The sequence below is a fragment of the Cibotium barometz genome, chromosome 23 (genome assembly GCF_041138505.1).
Source record: "Cibotium barometz isolate CiBa-2024 chromosome 23, ASM4113850v1, whole genome shotgun sequence".
In the NCBI taxonomy this organism is placed as follows: domain Eukaryota; kingdom Viridiplantae; phylum Streptophyta; class Polypodiopsida; order Cyatheales; family Cibotiaceae; genus Cibotium; species Cibotium barometz.
This window is the reverse complement of record NC_141068.1, coordinates 1,040,656-1,059,372: the sequence shown is the minus strand read 5'-3', so window position 1 is coordinate 1,059,372 and position 18,717 is coordinate 1,040,656. Positions and strand designations below refer to the sequence as shown.

The 18,717-nt window shown below is 38.4% G+C and overlaps 1 pseudogene; it reads right to left on the bottom strand.

The window, feature by feature from the left end:
• Positions 1–4,763: 4,763 nt before the first annotated feature.
• Positions 4,764–5,688, bottom strand: LOC147625523 (uncharacterized; annotated as a pseudogene).
• Between the last annotated feature and the right edge of the window lie 13,029 nt (positions 5,689–18,717).

Genomic DNA, 18,717 nt, shown 5'->3' with positions numbered 1-18,717 from the left:
ATCATCTTAAATAACATCCTATTGAAAAAGATCTACCTTTAGATTTCTTGGCACCCTCTCCGCCGCCGCCGCAGAGTCCTTGATTTCAACTATTCTCTCTTTATTTGTAGCATATGTAGCCTCGTCAATTTTTTCAACACCCTCTGCCCCACAGAGTCCTTGATTTCAACTATTTTCTCTTTATTCGTAGCATATGTAGCCTCATCAATTTGTTCGACAATATCTTCTTGTCTCTCCTTGGTTGCAAAAGTCTCTTGAAGCTCTTCATTAACTTTATCTTTATTCTCACTAACCTCAACATTAACTTGCAAATCAAGAATGTCCTAAGTCTCTTTAGTCCTATCACTTGAAGGCCTTGAAGATGTTTGCAAAGCTGAATCATCGATGTGATCTACCTCCACCATGTTGCCTTCATTATTTCTAGCATTTGAATCATGAGAGTTGAAATCTCTAGTAGGGATTTCATGATGCTCTTCTAGTTGAGCAATGCTATCTTCGTCTTTCCCTTCTTTGTATATATCTGTAAGATTAAAATAAAATGCTATTACTTGTAGGATTTAGGGTTTAGGGCAATCCCAACATTTGAAGCTTCCATGCCTTTTGCAGTATCCAATATATCATCACCATTCCCACCTTCATCATCATTTTCATGCCTTCCAATATCTTCAAAATTGTCTTCGGCATCCTCATTGAATAGAGCATCATTCCCTTGGTCCTCTTCATTCCTTTGCCCTGCATCTTCAAAGTCTACATCATCCCCAACTTCTTTATCATCATCTGTGTCATTTTTGCTGTCAATTCACCTTCGTCTTCCTCCTCTGTACTTGGCGGGTCGTCAATGTGAAGATTTTAAAGGTTCTCTTTTTCTGCATCATCTAGCGTTTGCTTTTTTGTGCCGCCACTTGCACCACACCACTCTTGCAAGGACGGGTGACCGTCTAAAAGTGCAGAGCACTTTTATTCTAATGCCATCTCTTCCAAATCATCTTTGCATAAAGAAATACATTGTCTAGACTTCTTTAGCAAGCTCTCCTCTAGCACAACTCCACCACAATATATCTCTACAACATAGCTGTGTTCAGGACAAAACCCTGTGATGAGACCGTCAATAAAGCCTTTGTCGAGATGAATTCTCTATTTTGGCCACTAGAGCCTGAGATGAATACATTTTTTGTGAGAACCTTATCAATGGCCTCAAACTTGTCAACCTTGCTGATGAAAAGAACAACAGTTGCAATCTCAACTGCTCCAGATGTCCAAGCATCATCTTTTTGTGTGTGGATCACGCCAAATTCATAGTGCACCTTTGTTGAGTGGCTAGAAATCCCTTCGATTCCAATGGTGATGAAATCAACAAAACACACAAGAATATATTCATATTGTGAGTTTAGTGTGTTCAGAGCACACGTGCCAACTTGGAGAAAAATTTTGGACGAGAGCTACTCCTTTGTATCATGTAGGTCCATGATTGCCAGTTGAAATGGTACATGCTCTTCACTATAGAAGGCTATAATCTTTGTCATATCAAAACCCACCCCGCTAATTGTCCAAGGAATAGACTCTTGTTGAGATACAATACCCATCGATGCTCTATATAGGTGATTGAGTAAAGTTACTACACTTTTTGGAAGTGAAGGATTTTTTTTTTGAGAGAGTCCCTAACAAAGGACTGGCTGTAGCTCCTCAATTGATTATACTCATACTCCCCTAGCTTATATGTCATACACCTGTTCCCAAGTCATCTTTTCCCTTGTCAGATCAAAATAGAAGGTGGTTATTGCATCTTTGAGCACTCGATTTGTTTTTAGATTCCAAGCCATCTCCTCCATATCCATTCTTTGATGGGTTTGCTTTCCCTTCTTAAGCAATATTCTCTTCCAAGAAGTGCTATTTGAATGTCCAAAACTTCACTCTTTTGAAGGCCTAAAATGCAACAAAGTTGGGCCTAGCGTGACTGTTCCTAGTGCCTGCTGAATTTGCCTACTCTTCAAAGTTAGAAGTTTGGGATTTTGATCAAGACCTTCAGTTTGAGTTTCGCCCTTTGTATTTGGTAGCAAGCATTTTGCATATAGTCTCATGATCTTAACCCAATTCTGCCATACATCATCATCACATAGAAGCAAGTGTAAATCATTTTTGACAAAATTCTTATGTGGTCTCCACAAAGGCCTGTAAAGTTGCAAAGTAAGAAGTTAGCCCCCTTACTATAGATATCACAAAATATTAGGAGGAATCATGCATCTATGGGTTTTCAATCATTTGAAGCTTATGCTCAAACTTGAGTTTGAGCCTCACTTGCCAGTGCTTAACTAGTATATAATGGTGATGCTCGATCTTAGGTTTGAGTGTCACCTCCGTATGCAAATCTAACACTTGCAAGTGAGGCTCCAACTTAAGGTCGAGCCACAATTAGATATGCAAGTGCTACACCATCATAGAGAGGTGAGGCTTGAAGTTCAATTTCAAACCAAACTATTAAGTTTATGCAGTTTGAGAAGAAGCCTCACATGCATCTTTCTTATGCTACTGCTACACTTGAAACTATAGATCCGTAAAAGATATTATGAAAAGTAAAGAAAAAGTAATGTATGTCTATGATTTACCAAGATATAGCAAAGAATCAAAAGAGTACCTTCCAAGACTCGTCCATCTTAGGTTGATTGACACCAAGCAAAGGTTTACTAGGATGACCGTTTGCACGCCATTGTGCTTGAGCTTGTAGAAGTTGATCGAGGAATGGCTCCTTTTGCATTGACTTTGCAACAGATAAATTTTCATCCTTGGAAATGTCACGAGATCTCCTGAACCTAAATTGCTCACGTAGTTAAGGAGTCACTTTAGCCATATTTAGAGCCTACAAGCTTTTTGCAGCACTAATGGAGTGTTGACCAGAGATAATCCAATATTCAACTTTATGAATATCTTCTTTTGTGAGTTTATCAAGGGATTGTTTTGCAGCACGATTACAGGGCATCAAAATTGCAAGTATCTCCTCTTGCTTTGGGTCCTCAATAAAGTCTTGGGTCAAAATACGAACCCAATCCTTATTTAACCTTCTATACACATAGTTTGAAGGAGCAGAATAACATTTCATCACATCAATGCTAAAGACCTCATTTAGACCAAAGGGATAATATCCCTTCATTATTTCTAATGAGATCATTGCTTTGCTACCCTTGTTTGAGTAACTGAGCTCACCTTGCTCATACATGAGATAGCTTTCATCAGCGGAACTCACATCACTAATTGTCACAGCATTTTTGATAAGACACATTTTCTTAATGTGTCTAGTCCATGGTACCTCAAATTGATCATTTATGGGCTAGAAACATATCCTTAACTTTGTCTAGCCCATGGTACCTCAAATTGATCATGTGTAGGAAAATTATGTCATTTCCATCCTCATCACAAAACTGAATTCCTCGAGGGAGGGTTCAAGTGATGGTCATCAATTACATGCTTTGGGAGTGGGGTTGGAGTATATGCCTTGTCCACCATCACTGCTCTATCCGTTGCCCTAGCATGTGACTCAAGAGCTTCATTGCTATGTTTATGCAAGATCCATGCCTTCTCGCGATAAGCGCTAATAACTGAGGTCAAAGCTGGACAATCCGAACAAAAATGAACTCATCAATTGGGGTCCTTGCCACGATCTGATAAGTGAAGTCAATAAGGTTGATCCTTGTCGTAACATCCTCATGGAAAATATATAGAAAATTGTATCCCCAATCTTGAATAACCTTCAATTGCCGCATGAATGGCCTACCCAGTATAATTTCATAGTTGGGGTCTTGATGATCAAAATCTACTATAGCAAAAGTATGCTCATACTTTACACCATCACTTGATCCACATTGCTTTTGTCGCAATACTAATTCCCACTCTCGTGTCAAGAATTGTGAAGGTTTTCACACGGTTCATCTTTATGGGTAGCATGGCATTTCCCTTATCCTTGCTTTGCTTTTCATACTTGTTCACCTTATTCAAGGGAGCTTTCAACACTATACTCAAGCTTAAGGTTGATGAAAGTTGTGTAGCTAGCCTCAAGTCCTCATCAACTGTGTAGCCTTTACTTCTTAGCAGCTAGACACTTGACCCTACATTTTTGGTTTAACTTTCAAGAAATTCATCAAGGGTAAGGTCGTGGTCATCACAGGTGCAGAAAGAATGGCCTGTAAGCTTAGCGTATCTTTTGTATCCAGTGTCATTTGCTGGGAGAAAGGAAAAGGCAAGATTTTAGTGCCTATCTCCATCTTACCTAGATAAGAGGGTAGCATTGCTAGCATGTTTGCCTGGCTTTGAGCCTCTTCATCAGCCACCACAGAGTCTATGACATGGATCTCCATCAAGTCTATTCCCGAGCCTAAGTGTTGAATAATAGAAAAAGTTGCCGATCTTTTAGACATGACCTCCCTCTCCTTGAAGTTTCTGATCTCGTCTCATAGTTCATCTGTTATTTCCTGTTGGAGTGCTATAATGGGTCCATGGCTCACATGTGTTGGTTTTGGTCCTATTGACCTCCGTGAGCTTGATTGCCCTTCCTTAGAGACTTCGTGGATCGTCTCTAATTGAACTTGCATTGAAAGATAGAAGAATGCCTTCTGCACCATAGTGTCCACACACACGCACACACACAAATCGCTAAGAGCATTAAAAAGATTTAGTGTATATATATATATATATATATATATATATATAGAGAGAGAGAGAGAGAGAGAGAGAGAGAGAGAGGGGCATAAATACATATTTCCAACTTTTGTGCTTCAAAATTCAGCAGTGTAGGGGTGCGGCTCATGAGGCTCGAGAGCTGCTTTCGCAAAGAATTGAGGGATTCTGGCAAAGAGAGTACCAAGGGCGACAGCGGTGCACATTACGTTGAAAGCGCTCAAGCTCAGCTCCGTGCCCAGAACTTCTCCGATGCCGCCAGCGCCGCCGACACACCTCCCAAGGCAACATCAACAATGAAGCGAACAGCAGACATGTCGCCTTCTGTTGCCTTGAGCGTGGGGTCGTGAATGCGATCACTTTCTGGATGAGAATGCCGGCTGCTTTGCCGAGCGCGCCGCCCGCCATGGAGCCCGTTGGCCCCCCCAGGAAAAATCCCACAGCAGCGCCAAACAGCGTCATGATGGCGTTGACGTTGCTCGCAAATGCTGCCCATGCCTTATCCTCCTTCCCTGCCATTGCAAACATCCCGGCCACCACCAGCCCCACCCCCGGTATCTCCTCCAGGATCTTGCTGGCGTCCTCAAATTTGGAGAAGACTGCATCTACCACCGCCTTTGCCTGCTTGGTCTCCCACTCTCCGAAGCACTCCACGGCGTCTGCCACCCATTTTCCCGCTCCCTTCATCCAGTCCACTGCATCGCTGATCCAATCTCCCAGGCTGTACGATGCATACAACACCACAGGGCCAAATGTCGGCGACGTGCGGAATGCCTCCATGCACCGTTTCCCTTCCGCCGCCTCTTGCAGAGCCCGATCCACCTCGGAGCCGCTCATATTCGTGCGCAGTACCTCGGGCAGGAAGCGGAGAGCCGCGTGGTCATTGCCGCCAGGCGGGGCCAGCAGCTTGAGCTCGGCCTCCCGCACCTCAAGCAGGCGTTGCCCAAAGGCAGAGCTAGCCGCTGCTGTCCAGCTGGGGCCCGTGAGGCCCATTACCGTTGCACTGCCAGCGTTGACACGCATATTTCTCTTTTCTCAAACTTAGGCACTAAGTTAGATTTTTCTATGACTTTTCATCCTGAATCAAATGGACAGACCGAAGTCACGAATAGCACTATCTTGGATATGCTTAGAGCCTATGTTCCACATGGGATAAGTACATACATCTACTCCAATTTGCTTATAATAATACTCCTCATTCTGCTACTGGTCGAGCACCATTTGAGATTATCTATGGTAGAGCTTTGCCTATTCCGGCTACTAGACTCTCTCATAAGATTGAAGCTGCTGGACCAATATACTCGAGACTTTGATCGCATTTTATCTGAAGTGCGTGATTGTACTGCAAGAGGTCAAGACAAGTATACATTTCAAGCAAATAGGAAGCGTAAAGATTTTTCATTCCAAGAAGGTGATTATGTACTTTTGAGAATTGAGAGAAGAGACAATTGAAGAGTGTGGAAAAATTCCTGCAGTTAAACTTGCACCTAGATACTATGGACCATTTAAAATTATTTAAAAGATTAACGATGTGGCCTATAGACTAGATTTGCCATCTAATTGGAATATCCACAACTCTTTCCATATTCATCTCTTGAAACCCTTTTGAGGAACACTTCCTTCTCACCCAATTTATGAGGAACCACCTCTTGTTGAAGGAGAGGAAGAAGTCTTAGTTCCTGATGCTATTATTGATCAAGAGACGACAACAACAAGAACTGGGAACCAATACATCAAATATCTTTTGACATTCAAAAACCATCCCCAAGAAGATGCAAAATGGATACCCGAGAAATTTTTCCGAGCTTATCCTGAGATCCTTTGTTCTTTTCAAACCCAACAAACTTGCAATTGAGGGCAATTGCAAACTCAAGCAAGAGGGATGTCATGAGAATATATTTTAAGTCCTCTTTAAGAATATTATTTTCCCCTCTTGAGTAATTTGGGGATGCCTAGGTTACTCTTGCGTCATGCCGGCTAGGTTAATATCGTGGGTGACACCACTATAAATATTAATACGTGCAGTATATGACGTATGCTTGGGACCGTCTATGATTATTTCAATTAGGTTTGTATGGTAGGATGATTCCTGGGGTACTTACGCCTGGTAGTCATGAGTTGGTGATGGTTTGTGCCTGTTTAATATTTGTGGGATTAATTTAATTATTAATTGGGCTTATATTTTCAGGTGATGAAGATTACGAGGATTGATAAATAATGTCGAGGAGAATGTTTCTTATGCGCATCATATTTATTTTTGCAAGCGTAGCTTGTAACCTTAGTAGTTGATTTTTTCATTTTGATACATTGGGAAAAATACATTTATAATGTTGAATTTATTAAAGCCTAAAGGCTTTACCCTAGCCCCAATTTTCGAGACACTCTATTTTTGTTGTGGAAGAGTGTCGTGCTCTCTAAAAGCACACTTTGTATATTTTTAGGGGCTATGGCCTATTTTTGATTGAAAGCTAATAAAAATACTCTTGTGTGGGGGGAAGGCCACGCACAAGGGGGGAGAAGATTGCACCCAGCATGTTTGTCTTGGAGCTAAGTATTATGTTTGTTATGCTTTTGTTCAATTTATTTGATTTTGTTGAAACCTACAAAGCATGTGTTTTCATGGTTGAATTTATGTGTTGAATTTCTCAACTGTTCCACAAGCTATCCTCCTAGAGAACGATTTCGTTTTCAAGTGAGCTCTAGAATGTTCTTTAGCCAAAACTGTATCGGGGGTGGCACTATTAAGCCTCCTCATCTAGGTTAATTTTTAAATCAGAGATAGCTCACGTGTGAAATTGTCGCTAAGTTTCTACCTTATAAAGAATCCAAAGCTATGTCTGATAACATGCAGAAAGGGATTGACATGCGCATAATCAATTGGAAGGAGGATGAAGCTTCAATTGAAGGAACACAAGCACTACGATACTTGGTTCAAAAGCTTCATGAGGCATAAGAGAATCCCTCTTTGCATCCCATGGTGCAAGCACTTATGCAATCACATCGATTGATCCCCTCAAGCACTCATGACAAAATTCTTCTAGAGAGCATAACTCTCCAAGAAGAAATGAAAAAATCACAAGGAAAAGTGATCAAAACGAGCACTCTTCGGAAGGTGCACCACGAAGACGATGAGCACCTCGTTTTCCTTATCGTTCATCAAAGAGGCAAAGTTTTGGGATCTCCATCTCAAAGCAACAATCTTCAAAAATATTGACTTCTCCCAACAAAAGCAACACTACTGTGCAAGTCTTCCTGAAGATATGAAGGCATATGTTAATGCATAGAAGCGCAGAACCATTTCTGAGGTGATACATCATTCTATGGTTGCTGCAAAGATCTTCTCCATTAATAAAGGGATTCCTAAGCTCCAAGGGTGGTAGATCAAGCTAGAGGTCAAGAATCTCTTCATCATGAAATCCAGAGGTTGACAGAGCAAATTGGCAACCTCAACATAGCCATACAAGCCATTCAATATCAAGCAAGGTGTTCTCAAGGAGAGCGAGGTCAAAGGAATCGAAATGAAAATGTACAATGCTTCAATTGTGGGGAGAGAGGTCACTATTCTCTTCAATGTCCTCAACCAAGGAGAGAGCCAGGAGGTATGTATCCTATCATTCAAGGTAAGGAAATAATGTGAATAATGGAAATGGAAATGGGCAAGCACCTCAAGGCCAAGCACAGGTACAACAACATGGGCAAAACAAAGCTCAAGTGCCACCACAGGTTGCTGTAGGGATTTTGGAGGCTGTTGAAGAAGATGATGAAGATGATGGGGTTGATTTACTTGCCTATAAGAGAAAGAGGGTACAAAAATGAGAGAGTGAAGACACTCATAAAGAAGGGAAATCAAGGACAAAGCCAAAAAGGGATGTGGATAAAGGTAAGGCACCTATGGAGGAAGCTGAAAGTAGTAAGCAGGCAAGGGTAAGGGCAAGGAGAAGGAAGATCTCTATGGATGATATTTAGCTTGGAGAGGGCCAATCTCCATACAATCTCTTGGAGGATATCAAGAAGAAGAAGGCCGATATCTCATATGGACAACTCTTACACTTGAGCTCAAGCATGAGGAGACATTGGCATAAACTAGCAAGCTTGAGGCACGTTAAAGTGAAGATGCCTGATGCACATGTAGCTTCACAAAGTTACTGATGTATTGCCTGTGATGGATGTATGGATACATGGGAGAAGGATATGTAAAGCCTACATGGATGGGGGAGCCCAAGTATGTGTTATGACAGAGGAGACTGTGCATCTCTTGGGGTTGGAGCTCACAGGAAAATCTCTCTTTAGTGTGAAGATGGCAAATAGTAGTAAAGTCAAATGCTTGGGGCTGATTCATGACGTAAAGCTGAAGGTGTTGAGTCAAAGGGCTCTCTTGGACATTCATATTATGCCTGCAAAGCTTGGAGCATATCCAATTATATTGGGAAGACCTTGGTTGATTGCTATGAGGTCACGGACAGGATTGGTACAGGGGATGTATTGATCTTTTTGTGGATATGCCAAAGAGCAAAAGGATAAGTTATGATATGAGGATGGGCAAAGTGCTTGAAATTGATGAAAAACCAGCCATGAAACATGAGTCATCATCCTCTACACAGGACACATATGACGACTATTCGAGTGCATCTTCCACATGTAGTGATGATGAGGTGTATGATCAAAGTCTTCTTGATCTTGATGTGGATGTATGTGGGATGCATATGTCTTTTGAAAATGAGGATAAAGAGGGTGAAACAAAATCATAAAATTTCCATGGGGCTAATCGTATGCCAAATGTACCCAAGGAAGAGCTAATGAGCATGCTAGTAGTAGATGACTTGACTAGTTAAGAGCGTGATGCATATGGGGCATTGTTTGACAAATACCCCAAGTTGTTTGCTAAAGATTACACTGAAATGAAGTGAACATATAGTGTTTTGCATGAGATAAAGCTCAAGGAGGGAGCCAAACCCGTGGTTCAGAAAATGAGAAGGATTGGCAATGTTCAAAAACAGGTACTAGAGATGGAGGTAGCCAAACTCTTAAAGGCGGGTTTTATCTATCATGTGGATGATTAATCTTGAAGAATGTTAGCCCATCAAGCCTTTCGACCCTTCAAATCTGTTTGGTTTGGAAACTAGAATGCTTTCTTGATCAAAAACTATTTCAAATTGTGCACCATATAGATAATGTCGCCACTTACATAAGGTGTAGATAATGGCATAAAGCTCCCTTTCATACATAGAGTAATTTTGTTGAGCCTTGTTTATTTTTTTACTTTCAAAAGCAACGGGATACCCATCTTTAAGAAGCACTACTCTGACAGCTTTTGCACTTGCATTTATTTCTAACATAAAAGGTTTGTATAGTTAGTTTAATTTGTGTTTCTTGAGGGATAGACATTGCCCAAATTTTGTGTAACTCACAATTTTTCCAAGGTCATTTCATCATGTGTAGTATTTGAGGCCAAAGTCCATTCATGTATATATGTATTAGTTTATCTTTACCATTATCCAAAACTCCATAATCCATAGTTAAGACAAGCTAAAGAGGTTTGAAACCCATCTCAAATTATGATAATTTGTCATATATCCCGCTAAGTTATGTCCAAGAGGCGGTTCTTACTTAGGACCTCAATTACCTTATAGTTTTAAAAATTGCTAGACAGAGTATGTTATTACTTATAAATTTTCAAACTAGAAGCTCTCTTCCATCCGAATCATCCAATGCAATTTTGAGACTTAATTATGTAGCCACCTTATAGTTCCAAGTCTACTCTTGCTACAAGCACTATGCAAAGTTTTTTTATAACTTAGTTCCCCATAAAAAGGGCCTTTGTAATAACTAAAATAAATGAAATATTATAAATGTTTAATCAAAGCATAAGACCACATATGTAGCAGCAAGTTCATCATGCCATATGTGATCAAGGCTTGAAAATAGTTTTTAGGTTAGCATGCTAAACCAAGCATGTATCTTACCAAAGCAAGTGACTTGTTCTGCTATCGAGAAGTGTCTCAATAATAAATAGCTAGTAAGGGCCAATAAGTCCTTCTATGTTCAGCAGTTTTAACACTTCACACTTTGAAACCAAGCAATATCACGCTACCACCCCAATTTTTAACCAATAACATGACCAAATGTGCAGTGAGATTGCTTATAAGTTATAGCCCAGTAAAGACATCCACATATGTGCCTAAATATCGATAAGAGGTACTATTGTATCCCTAGTTGGAGAAAGTTTTAATTACATTCTTCTCAGCCTATTGTAGAGTTATACTACTTAGTACTACTATAGCAATACAACGTTTAAGCCCCAATTTGGGCCAGCTTATATAAGAAGCCCGCACTTATTATGTTGTGTCCAAGAGGTACGTATGCAGCAAGAACAAAATCTGTCAATTTACCCACAACACATATGAAACAAAATTAAGTACCCAATTTGTTACTAATGATGCATTGTAGAACAGGTAGCTATATACAAGTTTAACCAATGAACAAGGCTAAATGTAACTAGCAAAAACTTACTAAGCTGATAATCTGCAATTTTTCAATCTAGATAAAAGAGTAACCTAATATAAGCCCATTTATGTAGCATCCAATTTGTCATGCTATGCCTTAACTAGAAAAGGCTAGAGAAGATTCCTTAGCTTAGCATGCTCAAACAAGCATGTATCTGGCCAGAGCAAGATACATGTTCTACCTGTAGGATCCCTGTCCCCACCGTGCAATGGATTCGGGATACTAGTAGCGGAAGTAGCACTTCATGCGCGGGGCAGGGTCCCACACTTGGGCCCTCGTCCACGGATATCCGGACAAGAGACTAATCCGTCGGTTTTTCCAAAACCAAACCCGGAAAAACTTCCCTTACCTGGAAAGTACGGGCGATTCCACAAGGATAACTTTTTACTCTAACGTAGTCAAGATCATTACTGATCACGCTGATCCGACTGCACCTATAAAGATACTCGGTCGGATCAAGGAAGAAACTTGCACTTGGATCATTGGGATCAACGCTTTTTCCCCATCAAGAGGCACAGCCGTTGATTCCTATCCATAGAACAATTACTATCCGAGATTTACTTTTTCTATCGTAATAACAAAAATTGAGTCTCGATTTACGGATCCATCAGTCCAGCCTAACCCCATCCGATCCCATGGGTTAGCCAACTGCCCAACCACTGTAGTGATGGGATCCAATTTGGAATTTGGTTAGGTTTTGTCCTGGGTACCAAGGAAAAGAGTTCCAAGGTCCCCTAGCTGGAAGTTCATGCAAACATAAAACTAGCCACACCACTTACACACCCAATATGAAATTGCCTTTTTCACAGATTCAACCAGTTTTGAAACAATCCATTAATGAAACCATAGTATCACTGATCACAATCTTCCAAATTATCCGGTTGATTCTTAATTTCCCATCATTCCTTCATCAGAGTATCTATGGCATCATTGGCAACTAGAACGCTCACCACCTGTCCACTCAGGGGCCTTTTCAATAGTTCCTAGCCCATAATACTCGGCAATATAATCACTTATCAAGATAGACTCTCGTTGAAGATCAGCAAGATCAACCAACAGATCCGTATAAAGAGCCATGGACTCATCCATTGAAGACCAGTAAGGTCAATCAACCAGATCCATGCCCGGTTTCAGAAAAACAACTCTTACTCCTTGTTCCAATATCTTCCACGACGCACGTGTGGGTATCTTCGGCGACCCAGAGCCCGAGTACCATATGGTCAGCACCCTCTAGGATCCTTCGTAGGTGACCTAGCGCTTCACTCATAGGCCGCTTCCTTGGTCCCTCATCCACCGTACCGGAAGCTCACCATTTAAATTGAACCGAGGCTGGTCAAGACCTCGATCGACCTTGCTACGCGAGACGTCCTCCATTGACTCTCCGTCTTCAGCAGTTGCAACTTTATCAGTTCAGTCTTCATGACCTTAATCCTCAAGACGGTCAAAATGCTTCCCTAGCATTCTTGACATAAAACAGTCATTTACAAACAGTCACAAAATACAGTTTCTATAACGAACTCTCGTCTTTCCACATTATCCACTCTCGGACCGCATTACTTATTCCACATTCCATTCAATGTGTACTCATTCTCATCCATTCACTCATATAGACTACACATTATTTCATATACACATTCACATTCATTATTCTACATACATATCCATGTTCGTACGTCCACATCATACATCCAATTTCACATTCATACATACGCATCTACATGCATACATCCACATCCACATTCATGCATCCATACTTTCATTTCCACATCCACACATCCACATTCATATTCATACATCCACATTCACATGCATACATCTATTTTCACATCCTTATTCATACATCCATATCCACATCCACATCCACACATCCATACATACACATCCACATTCACATTCACATCCATATCTACATTCATACATCCTTATTACACCCATTCTCGCCCTAACACATCCCATATACATCTTATCCCATCAGATACACTTCTTACCTCATCCCATACACATCTTATCGCATCTAAACTCCTCTTATCACATACTAACTCATCTCATATGCATCTTATCACATCTCATACACCTCTTATCACATCCTATCACATCTCATACACATCTTATCGCATCTTAACTCATCTTATTACATCCTAACTCATCTCATATGCATCTTATCACATCTTATCACATCTCGTACACCTCTTATCACATCCTATCACATCTCATACACATCTTATCACATCTTAACTCATCTTATATGCCTCTTATCACATCCTATCACTTTCCATATCTATTTATAGAATACAAGAGAGTTCTTATATTTGATATAAGATTTCTCTACACATTTATTTATGCATAAATTCCATTTAAGGAGACTAACACTTTCAAAATAAAAATCAATCTTTTATGCATCTTCCTATGCATAAATTCATTTTAAATGGAAATGACACTTTTGAATTAAAATTCAATCTTTTATGCATCTTCTTATGCATAAACTCAATTTAGATGAGATTTGACACTTTTAAATTAGAAATCCATCTTTTATGCATCTTCCTATGCATAAATTCAATTTGGATGAGAATAACACTTTTGAATTAAAAATCCATTCTTTTATGCATCTTCCTATGCATAAATTCAATTTAAATGAGAATGACACTTTTGAATTAAAAAATCAATCTTTTATGCATAAATTCAATTTGGTAGGAATTACACTTTTAGAATAAAAGAATTTCTCTTATGCATCTAAGTTATGCATAAAATCCATTTATGATGAAAATCACACTTTTAGTATAAAAAGAATATCTTTTATGCATACCTCTATGCATGAAATCCAATATGATAAAAGTCACACTTTTATAATAAAATAATCAACTTTTATGCGTACCTCTATGCATGAAATTCAAATATGATAAAAGTCACACTTTTATAATAAAATAATCAACTTTTATGCATACCTCGATGCATGAAATCCAAATATGATAAAAGTCACACTTTTATAATAAAATAATAAACTTTTATGCCATACCTCGATGCATGAAATCCAAATATGATAAAAGTCACACTTTTATAATAAAATAATCAACTTTTATGCATACCTCTATGCATGAAATCCAAATATGATAAAAGCAACACTTTTATATTAAAATAATAAACTTTTATGCATACCTCTATTCATGAAATCCAAATATGATAAAAGCAACACTTTTATATTAAAATAATCAACTTTTATGCATACGTCTATGCATGAAATCTAAATATGATAAAAGCAACACTTTTATATTAAAATAATAAACTTTTATGCATATCTCTATGCATGAAATCCAAATATGATAAAAGCAACACTTTTATATTAAAATAATAAACTTTTATGCATACCTCTATGCATGAAATCCAAATATGATAAAAGCAACACTTTTATATTAAAATAATCAACTTTTATGCATACCTCTATGCATGAAATCCAAATATGATAAAAGCAACACTTTTATATTAAAATAATCAACTTTTATGCATACCTCTATGCATGAAATCCAATTATGATAAAAGTAACACTTTTACATTAATATAATAATCTTCTATGCACACCTCTATGCATGAAATCCAAATATGATATAAGTAACACTTTTACATTAATATAATAATCTTTTATGCATACCTCTATGTATGAAATCCAATTATGATAAAAGTAACACTTTTACATTAAAATAATAATCTTTTATGCATACCTCTATGCATGAAATCCAATTATGCATAATATAAAAATTAATTTCTCTATGATTATAATTGAATATTTTTCAATTAATCTAGGATGATAATTCCTAGAATATGGTAGGAAGTTCTCTTTTCATGCTTTGAATGAAATTATTTTATGTGTAATTTTTATAAAATTTTTGCCATAGCTCCGCTACTATGACTGATAAATCTCAATTTATTTTGAAGGATAAAGCTTATCATTAAGGGAATGATTAGAATGATCCCTATTTGGATCATTAATCTAATAATGGATTGAATCATCAATATTCATGAAATACATAAATTAAAAGCATAGAAAAAAGCCATTAATTTGGCCTCAAGCATATTTTAATCTTGGATTAAGGAAAAGCTTTATGAAAAGCTTCATTTGGATTGAGAATGGGTCATGAGTATGACCATTTCTTGAGTGACAGAGAGAAATTACATAAAAAACCATTAGATTTAAGCATAAATGGAAATTTATGTAATTCTTTACTATCATTAATCAATTAACTTCAATATAGCATTCATCAAATTATGTAATTCTTCACTACCATTAATCAATTAACTTCAATATAGCATTCATCAAATTATGTAATTCTTCACTACCATTAATCAATTAACTTCAATATAGCATTCATCAAATTATGTAATTCCTCACTACCATTAATCAATTAACTTCAATATAGCATTCATCAAATTATGTAATTCTTCACTACCATTCATCAATTAACTTCAATAGCATTCAAAAGCCATTCCAATTAAGCTTCTCAAGCTTGAGAGGGGTGGAGAAGAGAGAAACATTGAGAAATTATAGAAAAGATCAAAATTCACCATTTACCTTACAAATTGCTTGATTCTTTGTTCACGGTAGAGGCCCCCAATCAATCAATTGGTTAAGTATGTTGATGGAGCCACCAATGGGGATTGAAGAAAGAGGGAAGCTCCAATTTCTTCAATTTGGAGAGAATTTTAGAGAATAGTAGAAACTAGCATTATTTCAGCATAACTCTAGTATAGTAAAATTCTTCCTTTTTTTTCAAAGGACTCATGTTCTATTTATAGGAGAGGGAAGCTCTAACCAAAGCTAGATGAATTCTAGAATTTTCCAGATTCAGTTTGGTTGAATTTGGACTAGATTTGGATCTAGTTTGGTTACTTTTTGATTCGGTTTGGTTCTATTTTGATTTGGTTTGGTTCAAGAGAGAGGAGAGATAACATGTTCTACCCAAGCACTACCTCAAAAATTTTTCCAGTAAGATCCAATAAGCAACGAGTACCTATGCATCATGAACAACATCACTGTGTCATTATTTGATTAGCACTTTGTAAAACTGACCATCATCCACATGACATCCAACAGAGACCCATGGCATGAGAACAGCTGTAACCGTCCGAGACCATGGGATCAATGTTTATGAATATTGTAAGGATTGGTGGAAACCTAAAAGTTACTTAGTAAAAGTTCTCCTTAATTGGTTGCACAACAGCCACCATCTTGATGTGTAGGCCCAAAGTTCACTTCAAGTAAGGATTTTCTTGCATCATGCAAGAATCAAAGTTTCTTAATAAGTTGGCCTCCCAAGACATCAAAGTGAATGCCCAATGTTTCATGTTTTTGGATAAGGGTTCGCTTGGCTTCTAAAGGCATACAAGATCCTTAATCAATGAGACAACTAAGACATTGATAAATGACTTAAAGTAAGGAATTTCTTGCATTATTGCAAGAATACAAGTTCCTTAAGGGGTTGGCACTCAACCAAAGCATCGATGAATTAGTCTTACAATTTAATGCACAAGCTAAAAGGTTGTATTAAAATATTCTAATGGGCATGAAAGATAACACTCTCACTCAAATGCAACATGAGTGCAAAAAGACTTTATTTAGTCAAGTATGGCTATGGAACCGCTTAAAAGTTCAAGGTAATGAAATATTTGTTTTAGATTTCTTCTTTTAAATGTTGCATTAATGTTTTGGTTTATGTTTATGTGAAGATAAAGGCACATAAAATGATCAAATGCTTTGCATGACTCTGTCAACAAAGCACCCACTAGATCTAAAGTGATCCTCACTCAAATGTTTAAGTGAAGTGAAAAGGAGTACCTACTATGATAAGAATTAGCTTAGCTTGATTCGGTCAACTAAGCACCCTTTAGATCCAAAGTGATTTAGTCAAGGGAAGAAAACCTAACTCAAATGTTTAAATGGAGTGAAAAGAGGTACCTATCTTGATACGGATTATCCTCATGAAGATGCCAAGTGGATGCCGAAATCCCAACTCAAAGTGGCAAGAGTATAAGTGTTTACATGGGTTGGTGGACAAGGTATAAAGACATCGAGGTAATCAAAGTTTACTGCAAATGTTTTCTTTTCTCTAATCTAGATTATTATTTCATTAATGTTTAAGTTTCAATTGTGTACACAAATGTTTAAAGGATCAACTTAGCAATGGCTTCATCATCTAAGCACCTGCTAGACTTACTATCTAGTCTAGGAATGTAATCATCACTCAAATGTGCATGTTGCAGAATGACAAAGAGTAACTCAGTCTTAGCTTAGCGATGATTTCGTCACCTAAGCACCTGCTAGACTAGCCATTTAGTCCAAGAAAGAGAGATATACTCAAATGTGGATCCCGAGTATAGATGGGCTTTAGTTTTCCCTAATGATAGCATAGTCGAGGACGACTATGGTTTAAAGAGAGGAGTAATGTCATCAAAATTTAATTTTGATGAATTTCTTAGCTTTTAAATGACTTTCTCTCCCTAGAATTGATCACTCTAGAGAGAGAAATACTAGAAAAGCTCATGTGAGTAAGGCTGCAACAAGTGCATGTGGGTAATGTGAAGTACCTGGGGATAAATGCAAGTTGAAAACGTGCCTAGGAAATTTAACCAATTCTACATGCCTTTCAAAAGTCAAAACGGGTTAAATATGACCTCGAAATGCATAATTTATGGCTTCCGGGGCGAGAACAAGGACTAGAACCATGGGCAGACGGGCTGGAGGGGCCAAACTATGGGTAGGCAGGTGGAAAAGGGCTTGTCTTGTGCCCCAAGGCACTTCTATATGGGGTGCCACCAGAAAGTAGGGGTGGAGCCCTATTTTTACGAGCCTCCCACCTTTTCCAGCATAATTTAACTCCCAGGGTGATTTTTTCAAATTGTGGGGGGAAAAGTAGACCTATCTTGGTGTGTGGGGCGCCAATTCATGCATGGGGGGGCTCTAGGGAAAGCTCTCATCATCCTCTACACTAAGATATGCTTGGTTCATACTGTTCTCATAGCATATGGTGACTTCTCCTTGGTAGCTTGCTTCTTTCTTAGATTAAATTACATTAATTAAGCCATAAGGACTCATATGGTCATTTATTGTAGATCATATCCTTTTCTCCATAGGTGCTCTTGATCCCATGAGGTCATTGAAGCCTTGGGAAGAGGAAAATGAAGCTTGTAAACGGAAGCAGCACGGCAAGGGGTTATGGAGATCTTAGCCTCCATAGTCCTTTTACGAAGTATTAACTCAAGTTTAAATCATCTCTCATTGATGTAAGCATAAGAGAACTTGATTAATACAAAGACTTTCGAGGGGGGGCAGCCTCATAAATGCAGCCCTCATTGTGGTGTCTTGTGCAAATTTCTATTCATTATAATTGCTATGCATGTGTTAGAGGAGCAAGTGGCTATGCACTGTTAGCATCCTCTATGTGTTTAATCCATGTGTGATAATTAGTTAATGCTTTCCTTTTCTTACCAAGATTGTGGTTCTTGCAATTAGTAAGGCTAAGAGGATTGTTATGGCTCAATCATATGTGCATGTGTGTGTGT